This window comes from Orbicella faveolata, unplaced genomic scaffold (genome assembly GCF_042242905.1).
Source record: "Orbicella faveolata isolate gen_17 unplaced genomic scaffold, um_ofav_v1 contig_14, whole genome shotgun sequence".
Classification (NCBI taxonomy): domain Eukaryota; kingdom Metazoa; phylum Cnidaria; class Anthozoa; order Scleractinia; family Merulinidae; genus Orbicella; species Orbicella faveolata.
This window is the reverse complement of record NW_028301541.1, coordinates 2,534,543-2,548,549: the sequence shown is the minus strand read 5'-3', so window position 1 is coordinate 2,548,549 and position 14,007 is coordinate 2,534,543. Positions and strand designations below refer to the sequence as shown.

Here is a 14,007-nt window from a genome sequence, read left to right as displayed (position 1 = left end):
AAATCACTTTTTTATCTTGAAAATGGTCTCAGAGATAACAAAACATTTTTATGGCTAGCTAAACTACTTATTAGGAAAACAAAAATGTTCAAGGAAAAAATGAACAGGAAGAAACAACAACAAAGTAACTTTTTTTTTTCAGAAGAGCTACTACTTGTATATTTTTTTAACTTACATGTAGGTCAACATAATTTGTTTTCGCAATTTACCACAAAAGAAAACACCACAGAAAGGAGAACTATAGTTGTGGCATCTGAGCTACATTTTTAAATGGAAACATTTCCCATAAAAAATTTCCAAATTATATTCTTACCAGCACAACAAAACACCAACTATATTTTGCAAAGAAGTATACTTAATTAATAAAATTGATGTAATGAAATTTTCTATTTAATTTTTGTACACCTGATCTTACAGAGTGCAACCTTTGGTTTAACTGGTTCACTTTACCGTTAAGGAATAATTAAATAAATCACACCAGAGTGGCTTTGTATCTTTATTATAATTCTCATTATCAGTAGAGAAATCACACTTGTACACTGGTCCACTGATCAATACTCTTATGTGTATGTTCAACATGGGAAAGCAGGTTGCATCATCTAATCATAACATTGTATGCCTGTGTGGGGTGTATATGCCAGGAGGTAACCACCTAAGAAAAGACAAACATAAATTATGTCATTGTTTCAATGACTCACTCTAAGTGGGTATTATGCTCATTACCACCTTAATAAACAAGATATATTAAAGTATACTTTTTAACTCCGCTTTAAACTTTTCAAACCTACAGTTTGTTTTCACTTTCAGAGAGGTTCTTAAATTCACAAGCACACCACCCACCCCCCTCAGCCCCAATTCCTACTCTCCCATAGCCAGGATCCCATTTCAACCCTCCAATAAATCAGTATTTTTTTTTCTAATTTTGGTCTGACTTAGATTCATCTCCACTCAGTCATGAAAGCAATGGTGGTAGATTTCTGTATATTTGTTGGTCTAGTTCACTATTGTTCTCAGATTCCCACCTCCCTTTTGACAGAATTAAATTCCATTAAAAAATAAACTACAGTAGTTTAATCAAATTAATGCAGAGGCAAACATTGAACCAGAAAATACTATAATTTTGGTATGAACGATACCAAAGTATAACTTACATAATTAATATCACATCATTTCTATTGTAATTTAAGACAGCGCAACTACTAATAGATTGACCACAAAAACCTAAAAACATGACTTTAGAAACACAGGTAAGTGAGAATATTGCCAGTTTTGCTTTTGCCACCAACCACTCTGCTTTTAAAAAAAATACATGGAAGATAAATGACAAAGCAATAACAAAACCAGCCAACCAACCTCTGGCAATTCAATAAACACACCAAATTCCCATCCCTATGGAAAAGTTTGGCTTTTGAGACCCTCCCCATCCCTGGAATTTCCAATAATCTCCTTGGGGTGGGTATGGACATTTTCTAGAACCACACAATAAAACAAATAAACAAACTTTAAGATAAAATGTTGAAGTATAAGTCAGTGGGACATATATACATTGATCAACTTATAAAGACATGATTGATCATTGCAACGTACTATACACAACTTAAGCAAAGGTGAAATTATAGCCTGAAAAAAATTAGGTGTGAACTGGATTCTAACCCATGACCTCTGTGATACCGGTGCGATAACTTAATTAATTAAAGTTCTATGCTACAACATACCAAACTGCTAATTTATTATGAAGTGACACAGCTAAAGGAGAGTTGTCAAGAAATCGACTTTTTTGTGAATTCTAAGATCAATATGAGTCTTCTAAATTTAAGATTATTATACCTAACAAAAGACATACAGTAGGGCACTGCACTGTGTGCTCTCTCTACACACTCTTCCAGGCAGGATAGTAATACATATACATGCACTTTTTTTTTGTTTGGAATATCAGTGTTACTGCATGGTCATACAAGAGGTACTAGTTGCTGCTGAGTAGTCTTAAAATAAGTGAACTAAGTGTGACAAAATATAATGTATATTAAATCTGCACCAGTTCAGTACAATTTAATACCAAATTTTAATCAGCTGCAAAAAAAAAATTGTTAGCACCGGATATTACATGTACTTTGTGAAGGCTTCTGGAGGGGTTATACTTTTATAAAGTACCTGGCAGCAAGTACTATTTTGATTTACTAAAGCAAGACTGTAGTAACTGCTAAGAAAATGTGTTTTGTACATCCCAGAAAAATTGGGTGGGGGTCAGTGCAGCCCTCTTCACAAAAGTTAAACTCTTAACCTATTTATGACCATAATCTGTGATTTTCCCTACCCCATTTATGACTGTTGCGACTGCTACAGTTGCCCTAAACATAAGTTTTGAAAGACTTTTGTTGATGGTCTTATCAATAATGATGAAAATTGAGGTAGCTTATTCTAAAAAACATAACAAATTAAAGACTAGAGGGCAAAAGCCTTACCCTAGAGTATTTATGACCAAAACGGCTGAATAACCATACCCTTTGGGGCTGCACAGCTATATATAGCACATAGAGGAGAGTTCCCCCCCTACCGCTGGAGCAGGAATCAAAATATTATTGCCTTGATGACATAATAAAGATAAAATCTCAAAATAATCAGGAGTTACATAATTATATGCATGGGACTTCACTAACAAAATGATGCCTGTTGCTTGCTGTAAATTGTATATAAATTACTCCTACAATGTGCCAGAATTCTGTTAATCTGGTCACCAACAGGTCACAAAAATCTGACTGTATAATTAATAAATAAGAAAATGACCGACTGAGCTTTTGTTTGAGCCAGAATAGAGTGGCCATAATAACTAGGTGGCTGTGTTAACGGGGGTGGCTGTATGGTGAGGTACATTCCACAGTAGTGATAAAGATCAAACACCAGTGCCCATAAAGATTTTGGACAGTATATTTCGCATAATCAGTTGGAAGAGGAAGAGGGAAAATGGAAATAAAATAGAATGGCTCTTGTGTACCAGAGACAACCCTTTCCCCGAGTTACCCTGGCGGAGCTAACTTTTCACTTATTTTGCAAAATTCAACCAACCGTTTACACGAGGATGACGAACCAGACTTGGGGGCGAGACAATTCAGGTGGGCAAGTTGACTCGCCTTGGCAGCTAAAGTAACCAACAACTTTTCTTTGAGTATACATAAACACTTTGGCTCGCCTAACTGGAACAACTCTCGGCATGGCGAGTGTCACGTAATGCCTAGATTTAAGATTTAAAGCAGCAATTTGTATCAAAGAAGAGAAAATTAACTCAGCAAAACCCACTCTGATCAAATGAGTGAGGGAAACTTAAACAAAGAGGGGATAGTTGCACATTTGATTATTCAATAAGAGTTACGAATAATCATGCAGGGTCAACTTTTACTCGGCCTACAGGGACTACATTTTCTCATACAAACACTTGATAAAGTTGCCTCAGGGGGAGGGTTATCCCGGGTACCTTAGACCATACAAATGGGAGCTGTGTTGCCTCAAAGAACACCCCCACGATTTTCAAAGGGGAAGGTCCATAAACAGGACCTTAACTTAGGGCAGCTTCAATGGCAGATTCCCTCTGATGGCTTGGATTTGAATAATTGATTTAATTACTTTTAAAGAGGACTCGAACTTAAAAATCTTGCTCGAATTTCGATCCAGCGAGGCATAAGTTTCCATGCCGTGAATCAAGTTTTTACTGGGCGTTTTAAAAGCACTCACCAAAGAGAAAGAGACTGATGACCCCAAACTACCGATACATATGTACTGTATCTTACTGAAAACAACAATCTTCAACGAGAGATGTAGGAATGTGGGATACTGACCTTCAGCATGCGATCCACCTTGTCTCTTCTACCAATACACGTGAGCCAAGAGCAACAAAAGCTCTGGTGACAGCGACTTTCGGAGCTAAACGGCTTCTGTTAATTATGTTCCCGTAGTACACAGTGCAAACGATGGCCAGCAATACTTCATCCAGGTTGTTTTTAACATTATAGGCTATTGCACTTATTGCTATCACTAAATCACGAACAACAAGAACCAAAAGTCGGAACAACACCAGTTTTGCAAATGTGTAAAATTCGCCCGACGATGACGGAAGGCTCTCCGTTATTTTGCTTCAAAACAATAATAAACTTTTCTCTTTTCCCGAAATTTTTGCTTCAAAAGTCGAAGTAATGTATCTGCAACATCCTTCCATACTCAATATAAACTGAAACGAAACTGATGGTTTACAAATAGAGGGAAATCATGAATAATCGAAACGCCATTTAAACGCCATTTAAACCGGATGTGACGTCATTTTTTGTTGGACGATGCCTATACGAAAATTTCAGGAGTCTTCTGCCCCACCCCTGGCGTACGCTGAATTGCATCGGCAAAAGCGCGCGCGAAAACTGTGTTCGGCCACCTTAAGGTTTTCAGTGAAATGGGCAGAAGAAAAATAATTCAACGCTTCCTTACGAACAGTCTGACCGAAATATTAACTCACTTTGTGACTGTGACTAGAAAGTCGCCGATACTGGGCTACGCGCAGGGTGATTTTGACCAACTTTAGATCGATTTCAATGAACTTGGGCGATTTCTCCGAGTCTCAGGGACTCTAAACTAATTCCAGACTAATTTGATTGTCAGTGAAATGGGCAGAAAAAAAATAATTTAACGCTTACTTATAAGCAGTCTAGCCGAAATGTTAACTGACTTAGTGAGTAGAAAGTCCCCAAGACCGGGCTACGCGCAGGGTGATTTTGTCCAACTTTGGGCCGATTTCCAGGAACTTGGACGATATTTCCCAGTCCTAAGGACTCTAAACTAATTCGAGAAAAGTTTGGTTTTCAGTGAAATGGCCAGAAGAAAACTAGTTGAACGCTTTCTTATGAGCAGTCTAGCCGAAATATTAACTGACTTAGTGACTATGACTAGAAAATCGCCGAGATATGGCTACGCGGGGGGAGATTTTGATCAACTTTGGGCCGATTTCCAGAAACTTGGGCGATATTTCCCAGTCCTGGGGACTCTAAACTAATTCCACAAGACTTTGGTTTTCAGTGAAATGGCCAGAAGAAAAATAATTAAACGCTTACTTATAAGCAGTCTAGCCGAAATATTAACTGACTTAGTGACTATGACCAGAAAGTCGCCGAGACCGGGGTACGCGCAGGGTGATTTTGACACTCCTTGACCCGATATCCAGGAACCTGGGCGATATTTCCCAGTCCTAAGAACTCTAAACTAATTCCAGAAGACATTGGTTTTCAAAGAAATGTCCGAAAGAAAAATAATTGAACGCTTACTTATGAGCAGTCTAGCCGAAATATTAACTCACTTAGTTACTATGACTAATAAGTCGCCGAGACCGGGCTACGCGCAGAGTGATTTTGACCAACTTTGGGTCGAATTGCAGCAACGTGGGCGGTATTTCCCAGCCTCAGGGACTCTCAACTAATTCCAGACGACTTTGGTTTTCAGTCAAATGGACAGAGGAAAAATAATTGAACGCTCACTTTTGAGCAATCTGGCTGAAATATAGCCCCACTTAATTTTAAGACTGAAAAAGTCGCCAAAACCGCCTTGCGCAAAGCGTGATTTTGACCAACTTTGGATCGATTTGCAGGAACTTGGGCGATATTTCCCAGCCCTAAGAACTCTAAGCTAGTTCCGGAAGACTTTGGTTTTAAGTCAAATAGACAGGGGAAAAATAATTGAAGGCTTACTTTGGAGCAATCTGGCCGAAATATAGTCCCACTTGATTTTAAGACTTAAAAAGTCGCCAAAACCGCCTTGCGCGAAGCGTGATTTTGACCAACTTTGGGTCGATTTCCAGGAGCTTAGGTGATATTTCCCAACCCTGGTGACTCTAAACTAATTGCAGAAGACTTTGGTTTTCAGTCAAATGGATAGAGGAAAATAATTAAACGCTTACTTTGGAGCAATCTGGCCAAAATACAGTCCCATTTAATTTTAAGACTGAAAAAGTCGCCGAAACCGCCTTGCGCGCAGCGTGATTTTGACCATGTTTGGGTCGATTTGCAGACACTTGGGCGATATTTTCCAGTTCTAGGGACTCTCAACTAATTCCAGAAGACTTTGGTTTTCAGTCAAATGGACAGAGGAAAAATAATTGAACGCTTACTCACTTTGGAGCAATCTGGCCGAAATATAGCCCCACTTAAATTTAAGACTGATGAAGTCGATAAAACCGCTTTGCGCGCAACGTGATTTTTACCAACTTTGGGTCGATTTGCAGCAACTTGGGCGATATTTCGTAGTCCCAGGGACTCTAGAGTAATTCTTTAAGACTTTGGTTTTTAGTCAAATAGACAGAGGAAAAATAATTGAACGCTTACTTTGAAGCAATCTGGCCGAAATGTAGCCCCACTTAATTTTAAGATTGAAAAAGTCGCCGAAACCGCCTTCCGCGCAGCGTCATTTTGACCAACTCTGGGTGAGTATGCAGGAACTTGGGCGTTTTATCTTAGCGCTAGAGACTCTAAACTAATTCCAGAAGACTTTGGTTTTCAGTCAAATGGACAGAGGAAAAATAATTGAACGCTTACTTTGGAGCAATCTGGCCGAAATATAGTCCCTCTTAATTTTAAGACTGAAAAAGTAGTCGAAACCGCCTTCCGCGCAGCGTCATTTTGACCAGCTTTGGATCGATTTGCATCAACTTGGGCGATATTTCCCAGCCCTAGGGACTCTAAACGAATTGCACAAGACTTTGGTTCTCAGTCAAGTGGACAGAGGAAAAATAATTGAACGCTTACTTTGGAGCAATCTGGCCGAAATATAGCCCCACTTAATTTTAAGACTGAAAAAGTCGCCAAAACCGCCTTGCGCGCAGCGTAATTTTGACCAACTTTGGGTCGATTTGCAGCAACTTGGGCGATATTTCCCAGCCCTAGGGACTCTAAACAAATGCCAGACGACTTTGGTTTTCAGTGAAATGGAAAGAGGAAAAATAATTGAACGCTTACTTTGGAGCAATCTGGCCGAAAAATAGCCCCACTTAATTTTAAGACTGAAAAACTAGCCGAAAGCGCCTTGCGCGCAGCGTGATTTTGGCCAACTTTGGGTCAATTTGCTGCAACTTGGGCGATATATCCCAGCCCTAGGGACTCTAAAGTAATTCCAGAAGACTTTGGTTTTCAGTCAAATGGAGAGAGGAAAAATAATTGAACGCTTACTTTGGAGCAATGTGGCCGAAATGTAGCCTCACTTAAGTTTAAGACTGAAAAAGCCGCCGAAACCGCCTTGCGCGCAGCGTGACTTTGACCAACTTTGGATCGATTTGCAGCAACTTGGGCGATATTTCCCAGCCCTAGGGAATCTAAACTTATTCCAGACGACTTTGGTTTTCAGTCAAAGAGACAGAGGAAAAATAATTGAACGCTTACTTTGGAGCAATCTGGCCGAAATATAGCCCCACTTAATTTTAAGACTGAAAAAGTAGCCGAAAGCGCCTTGCGCGAAGCGTGATTGTGACCAACTTTAGGTCGATTTGCAGGAACTTGGGCGATATTTCCCAGCCCAAGGAACTCTAAACTAATTCCAGAAGACTTTGGTTTTCAGTCAAATGGAGAGAGGAAAAATACTTGAACGCTTACTTTGGAGCAATGTGGCCGAAATGTAGCCCCACTTAATTTTAAGACTTAAAAAAGTCGCCGAAACCGCCTTCCGTGCAGCGTGATTTTGACCAACTTTGGGTCGATTTGCAGCAACTTGGGCGATATTTCCCAGCCCTAGGGACTCTAACCTAATTCCAGAAGACTTTGGTTTTCAGTGAAATGGACAGAGGAAAAATAATTGAACGCTTACTTTGGAGCAATCTGGCCGAAATATAGTCCCTCTTAATTTTAAGACTGAAAAAGTAGTCGAAACCGCCTTGCGCACAGCGTCATTTTGACCATGTTTGGGTCGATTTGCAGCAACTTCGGTGATATTTCCCAGCCCTAGGGACTCTAAAGTAATTCCGGAAGACTTTGGTTTTCAGTCAAATGGACGGAGGAAAAATAATTGAACGCTTACTTTGGAGATATCTGGCCGAAATATAGCCCCACTTAATTTTAAGACTGAAAAAGTAGCCGAAAGCGTCTTGCGCGAAGCGTGATTTTGACCAACTTTGGGTCGATTTGCAGCAACTTGGGGGATATTTCCCAGCCCTAGGGACTCTAATCTAATTTCAGAAGACTTTGGTTTTCAGTCAAATGGACAGAGGAAAACTAACGGAACGCTTACTTTGGAGCAATCTGGCCAAAATGGAGCCCCACTTAATTTTAAGACTGAAAAAGTCTGCGAAACCGCCTTGCGCGACACGTGATTTTGGCCAAATTTGAGTCGATTTGCAGCAACTTGGGCGATATTTCCTAGTCCAGGGACTCTAAACTAAATCTAGAAGAGTTTGGTTGTCAGTCAAATGGACAGAGGAAAAATAATTGAACGCTTACTTTTGAGCAATGTGGCCGAAATATAGCCCCACTTAATTTTAAGACTTAAAGAGTCGCCGAAACCGCCTTGCGTTTAGCATGATTTTGACCAATTTTAGGTGGATTTGCAGGAGCTTGGGCGATATTCCCCAGCCCTAGGGACTCTAAACTAATTCCAGAAGACTTTGTTTCTCAGTCAAATGGACAGAGAAAAAATAATTGAACGCTTACTTTTGAGCAATCTGGCCAAAATATAGCCCCTCTTAGTTTTAAGACTGAAAAAGTCGCCGAAACCGCCTTGCGCGCAGCGTGATTTTGACCAACTTTGGGTTGATTTGCAGCAACTTGGGCGATATTTCTTAGCGCTAGGGACTCTAAAATAATTCCGGAAGACTTTGGTTTTCAGTCCAATGGAGAGAGGAAAAATAATTGAACGCTTACTTTGGAGCGATCTGGCCAAAATACAGTCCCATTTAATTTTAAGACTGAAAAAGTCGCCGAAACCGCCTTGCGCGCAGCGTGATTTTGACCAACTTTGGGTCGATTTGCAGACACTTGGGCGATATTTTCCAGTTCTAGGGACTCTCAACTAATTCCAGAAGACTTTGGTTTTCAGTCAAATGGACAGAGGAAAAATAATTGAACGCTTACTTTGGAGATATCTGGCCAAAATACAGTCCCATTTAATTTTAAGACTGAAAAAGTCGCCGAAACCGCCTTGCGCGCAGCGTGATTTTGACCAACTTTGGGTCGATTTGCAGACACTTGGGCGATATTTTCCAGTTCTAGGGACTCTCAACTAATTCCAGAAGACTTTGGTTTTCAGTCAAATGGACAGAGGAAAAATAATTGAACGCTTACTCACTTTGGAGCAATCTGGCCGAAATATAGCCCCACTTAAATTTAAGACTGATGAAGTCGATAAAACCGCTTTGCGCGCAACGTGATTTTTACCAACTTTGGGTCGATTTGCAGCAACTTGGGCGATATTTCGTAGTCCCAGGGACTCTAGAGTAATTCTTTAAGACTTTGGTTTTTAGTCAAATAGACAGAGGAAAAATAATTGAACGCTTACTTTGAAGCAATCTGGCCGAAATGTAGCCCCACTTAATTTTAAGATTGAAAAAGTCGCCGAAACCGCCTTCCGCGCAGCGTCATTTTGACCAACTCTGGGTGAGTATGCAGGAACTTGGGCGTTTTATCTTAGCGCTAGAGACTCTAAACTAATTCCAGAAGACTTTGGTTTTCAGTCAAATGGACAGAGGAAAAATAATTGAACGCTTACTTTGGAGCAATCTGGCCGAAATATAGTCCCTCTTAATTTTAAGACTGAAAAAGTAGTCGAAACCGCCTTCCGCGCAGCGTCATTTTGACCAGCTTTGGATCGATTTGCATCAACTTGGGCGATATTTCCCAGCCCTAGGGACTCTAAACGAATTGCACAAGACTTTGGTTCTCAGTCAAGTGGACAGAGGAAAAATAATTGAACGCTTACTTTGGAGCAATCTGGCCCAAATATAGCCCCACTTAATTTTAAGACTGAAAAAGTCGCCAAAACCGCCTTGCGCGCAGCGTAATTTTGACCAACTTTGGGTCGATTTGCAGCAACTTGGGCGATATTTCCCAGCCCTAGGGACTCTAAACAAATGCCAGACGACTTTGGTTTTCAGTGAAATGGAAAGAGGAAAAATAATTGAACGCTTACTTTGGAGCAATCTGGCCGAAAAATAGCCCCACTTAATTTTAAGACTGAAAAACTAGCCGAAAGCGCCTTGCGCGCAGCGTGATTTTGGCCAACTTTGGGTCAATTTGCTGCAACTTGGGCGATATATCCCAGCCCTAGGGACTCTAAAGTAATTCCAGAAGACTTTGGTTTTCAGTCAAATGGAGAGAGGAAAAATAATTGAACGCTTACTTTGGAGCAATGTGGCCGAAATGTAGCCTCACTTAAGTTTAAGACTGAAAAAGCCGCCGAAACCGCCTTGCGCGCAGCGTGACTTTGACCAACTTTGGATCGATTTGCAGCAACTTGGGCGATATTTCCCAGCCCTAGGGAATCTAAACTTATTCCAGACGACTTTGGTTTTCAGTCAAAGAGACAGAGGAAAAATAATTGAACGCTTACTTTGGAGCAATCTGGCCGAAATATAGCCCCACTTAATTTTAAGACTGAAAAAGTAGCCGAAAGCGCCTTGCGCGAAGCGTGATTGTGACCAACTTTAGGTCGATTTGCAGGAACTTGGGCGATATTTCCCAGCCCAAGGAACTCTAAACTAATTCCAGAAGACTTTGGTTTTCAGTCAAATGGAGAGAGGAAAAATACTTGAACGCTTACTTTGGAGCAATGTGGCCGAAATGTAGCCCCACTTAATTTTAAGACTTAAAAAAGTCGCCGAAACCGCCTTCCGTGCAGCGTGATTTTGACCAACTTTGGGTCGATTTGCAGCAACTTGGGGGATATTTCCCAGCCCTAGGGACTCTAATCTAATTTCAGAAGACTTTGGTTTTCAGTCAAATGGACAGAGGAAAACTAACGGAACGCTTACTTTGGAGCAATCTGGCCAAAATGGAGCCCCACTTAATTTTAAGACTGAAAAAGTCTGCGAAACCGCCTTGCGCGACACGTGATTTTGGCCAAATTTGAGTCGATTTGCAGCAACTTGGGCGATATTTCCTAGTCCAGGGACTCTAAACTAAATCTAGAAGAGTTTGGTTGTCAGTCAAATGGACAGAGGAAAAATAATTGAACGCTTACTTTTGAGCAATGTGGCCGAAATATAGCCCCACTTAATTTTAAGACTTAAAGAGTCGCCGAAACCGCCTTGCGTTTAGCATGATTTTGACCAATTTTAGGTGGATTTGCAGGAGCTTGGGCGATATTCCCCAGCCCTAGGGACTCTAAACTAATTCCAGAAGACTTTGTTTCTCAGTCAAATGGACAGAGAAAAAATAATTGAACGCTTACTTTTGAGCAATCTGGCCAAAATATAGCCCCTCTTAGTTTTAAGACTGAAAAAGTCGCCGAAACCGCCTTGCGCGCAGCGTGATTTTGACCAACTTTGGGTTGATTTGCAGCAACTTGGGCGATATTTCTTAGCGCTAGGGACTCTAAAATAATTCCGGAAGACTTTGGTTTTCAGTCCAATGGAGAGAGGAAAAATAATTGAACGCTTACTTTGGAGCGATCTGGCCAAAATACAGTCCCATTTAATTTTAAGACTGAAAAAGTCGCCGAAACCGCCTTGCGCGCAGCGTGATTTTGACCAACTTTGGGTCGATTTGCAGACACTTGGGCGATATTTTCCAGTTCTAGGGACTCTCAACTAATTCCAGAAGACTTTGGTTTTCAGTCAAATGGACAGAGGAAAAATAATTGAACGCTTACTTTGGAGATATCTGGCCAAAATACAGTCCCATTTAATTTTAAGACTGAAAAAGTCGCCGAAACCGCCTTGCGCGCAGCGTGATTTTGACCAACTTTGGGTCGATTTGCAGACACTTGGGCAATATTTTCCAGTTCTAGGGACTCTCAACTAATTCCAGAAGACTTTGGTTTTCAGTCAAATGGACAGAGGAAAAATAATTGAACGCTTACTCACTTTGGAGCAATCTGGCCGAAATATAGCCCCACTTAAATTTAAGACTGATGAAGTCGATAAAACCGCTTTGCGCGCAACGTGATTTTTACCAACTTTGGGTCGATTTGCAGCAACTTGGGCGATATTTCGTAGTCCCAGGGACTCTAGAGTAATTCTTTAAGACTTTGGTTTTTAGTCAAATAGACAGAGGAAAAATAATTGAACGCTTACTTTGAAGCAATCTGGCCGAAATGTAGCCCCACTTAATTTTAAGATTGAAAAAGTCGCCGAAACCGCCTTCCGCGCAGCGTCATTTTGACCAACTCTGGGTGAGTATGCAGGAACTTGGGCGTTTTATCTTAGCGCTAGAGACTCTAAACTAATTCCAGAAGACTTTGGTTTTCAGTCAAATGGACAGAGGAAAAATAATTGAACGCTTACTTTGGAGCAATCTGGCCGAAATATAGTCCCTCTTAATTTTAAGACTGAAAAAGTAGTCGAAACCGCCTTCCGCGCAGCGTCATTTTGACCAGCTTTGGATCGATTTGCATCAACTTGGGCGATATTTCCCAGCCCTAGGGACTCTAAACGAATTGCACAAGACTTTGGTTCTCAGTCAAGTGGACAGAGGAAAAATAATTGAACGCTTACTTTGGAGCAATCTGGCCGAAATATAGCCCCACTTAATTTTAAGACTGAAAAAGTCGCCAAAACCGCCTTGCGCGCAGCGTAATTTTGACCAACTTTGGGTCGATTTGCAGCAACTTGGGCGATATTTCCCAGCCCTAGGGACTCTAAACAAATGCCAGACGACTTTGGTTTTCAGTGAAATGGAAAGAGGAAAAATAATTGAACGCTTACTTTGGAGCAATCTGGCCGAAAAATAGCCCCACTTAATTTTAAGACTGAAAAACTAGCCGAAAGCGCCTTGCGCGCAGCGTGATTTTGGCCAACTTTGGGTCAATTTGCTGCAACTTGGGCGATATATCCCAGCCCTAGGGACTCTAAAGTAATTCCAGAAGACTTTGGTTTTCAGTCAAATGGAGAGAGGAAAAATAATTGAACGCTTACTTTGGAGCAATGTGGCCGAAATGTAGCCTCACTTAAGTTTAAGACTGAAAAAGCCGCCGAAACCGCCTTGCGCGCAGCGTGACTTTGACCAACTTTGGATCGATTTGCAGCAACTTGGGCGATATTTCCCAGCCCTAGGGAATCTAAACTTATTCCAGACGACTTTGGTTTTCAGTCAAAGAGACAGAGGAAAAATAATTGAACGCTTACTTTGGAGCAATCTGGCCGAAATATAGCCCCACTTAATTTTAAGACTGAAAAAGTAGCCGAAAGAGCCTTGCGCGAAGCGTGATTGTGACCAACTTTAGGTCGATTTGCAGGAACTTGGGCGATATTTCCCAGCCCAAGGAACTCTAAACTAATTCCAGAAGACTTTGGTTTTCAGTCAAATGGAGAGAGGAAAAATACTTGAACGCTTACTTTGGAGCAATGTGGCCGAAATGTAGCCCCACTTAATTTTAAGACTTAAAAAAGTCGCCGAAACCGCCTTCCGTGCAGCGTGATTTTGACCAACTTTGGGTCGATTTGCAGCAACTTGGGGGATATTTCCCAGCCCTAGGGACTCTAATCTAATTTCAGAAGACTTTGGTTTTCAGTCAAATGGACAGAGGAAAACTAACGGAACGCTTACTTTGGAGCAATCTGGCCAAAATGGAGCCCCACTTAATTTTAAGACTGAAAAAGTCTGCGAAACCGCCTTGCGCGACACGTGATTTTGGCCAAATTTGAGTCGATTTGCAGCAACTTGGGCGATATTTCCTAGTCCAGGGACTCTAAACTAAATCTAGAAGAGTTTGGTTGTCAGTCAAATGGACAGAGGAAAAATAATTGAACGCTTACTTTTGAGCAATGTGGCCGAAATATAGCCCCACTTAATTTTAAGACTTAAAGAGTCGCCGAAACCGCCTTGCGTTTAGCATGATTTT

At 41.0% G+C, this 14,007-nt stretch overlaps 1 long non-coding RNA gene across 2 annotated transcripts; it reads right to left on the bottom strand.

Moving 5' to 3' along the window:
* Nucleotides 1-483: 483 nt before the first annotated feature.
* On the bottom strand, nt 484-4,364 carry LOC149113627 (uncharacterized). 2 transcript variants are annotated; one of them, XR_016206537.1, is made up of 2 exons: nt 3,831-4,364; nt 484-652 (listed from the first exon to the last, which is right to left on the bottom strand). It is a non-coding gene; the product is annotated as an uncharacterized LOC149113627 (long non-coding RNA). The 2 variants fall into 2 exon arrangements; XR_016206536.1 differs by lacking the exon at nt 3,831-4,364 and adding an exon at nt 3,064-3,824.
* Between the last annotated feature and the right edge of the window lie 9,643 nt (nt 4,365-14,007).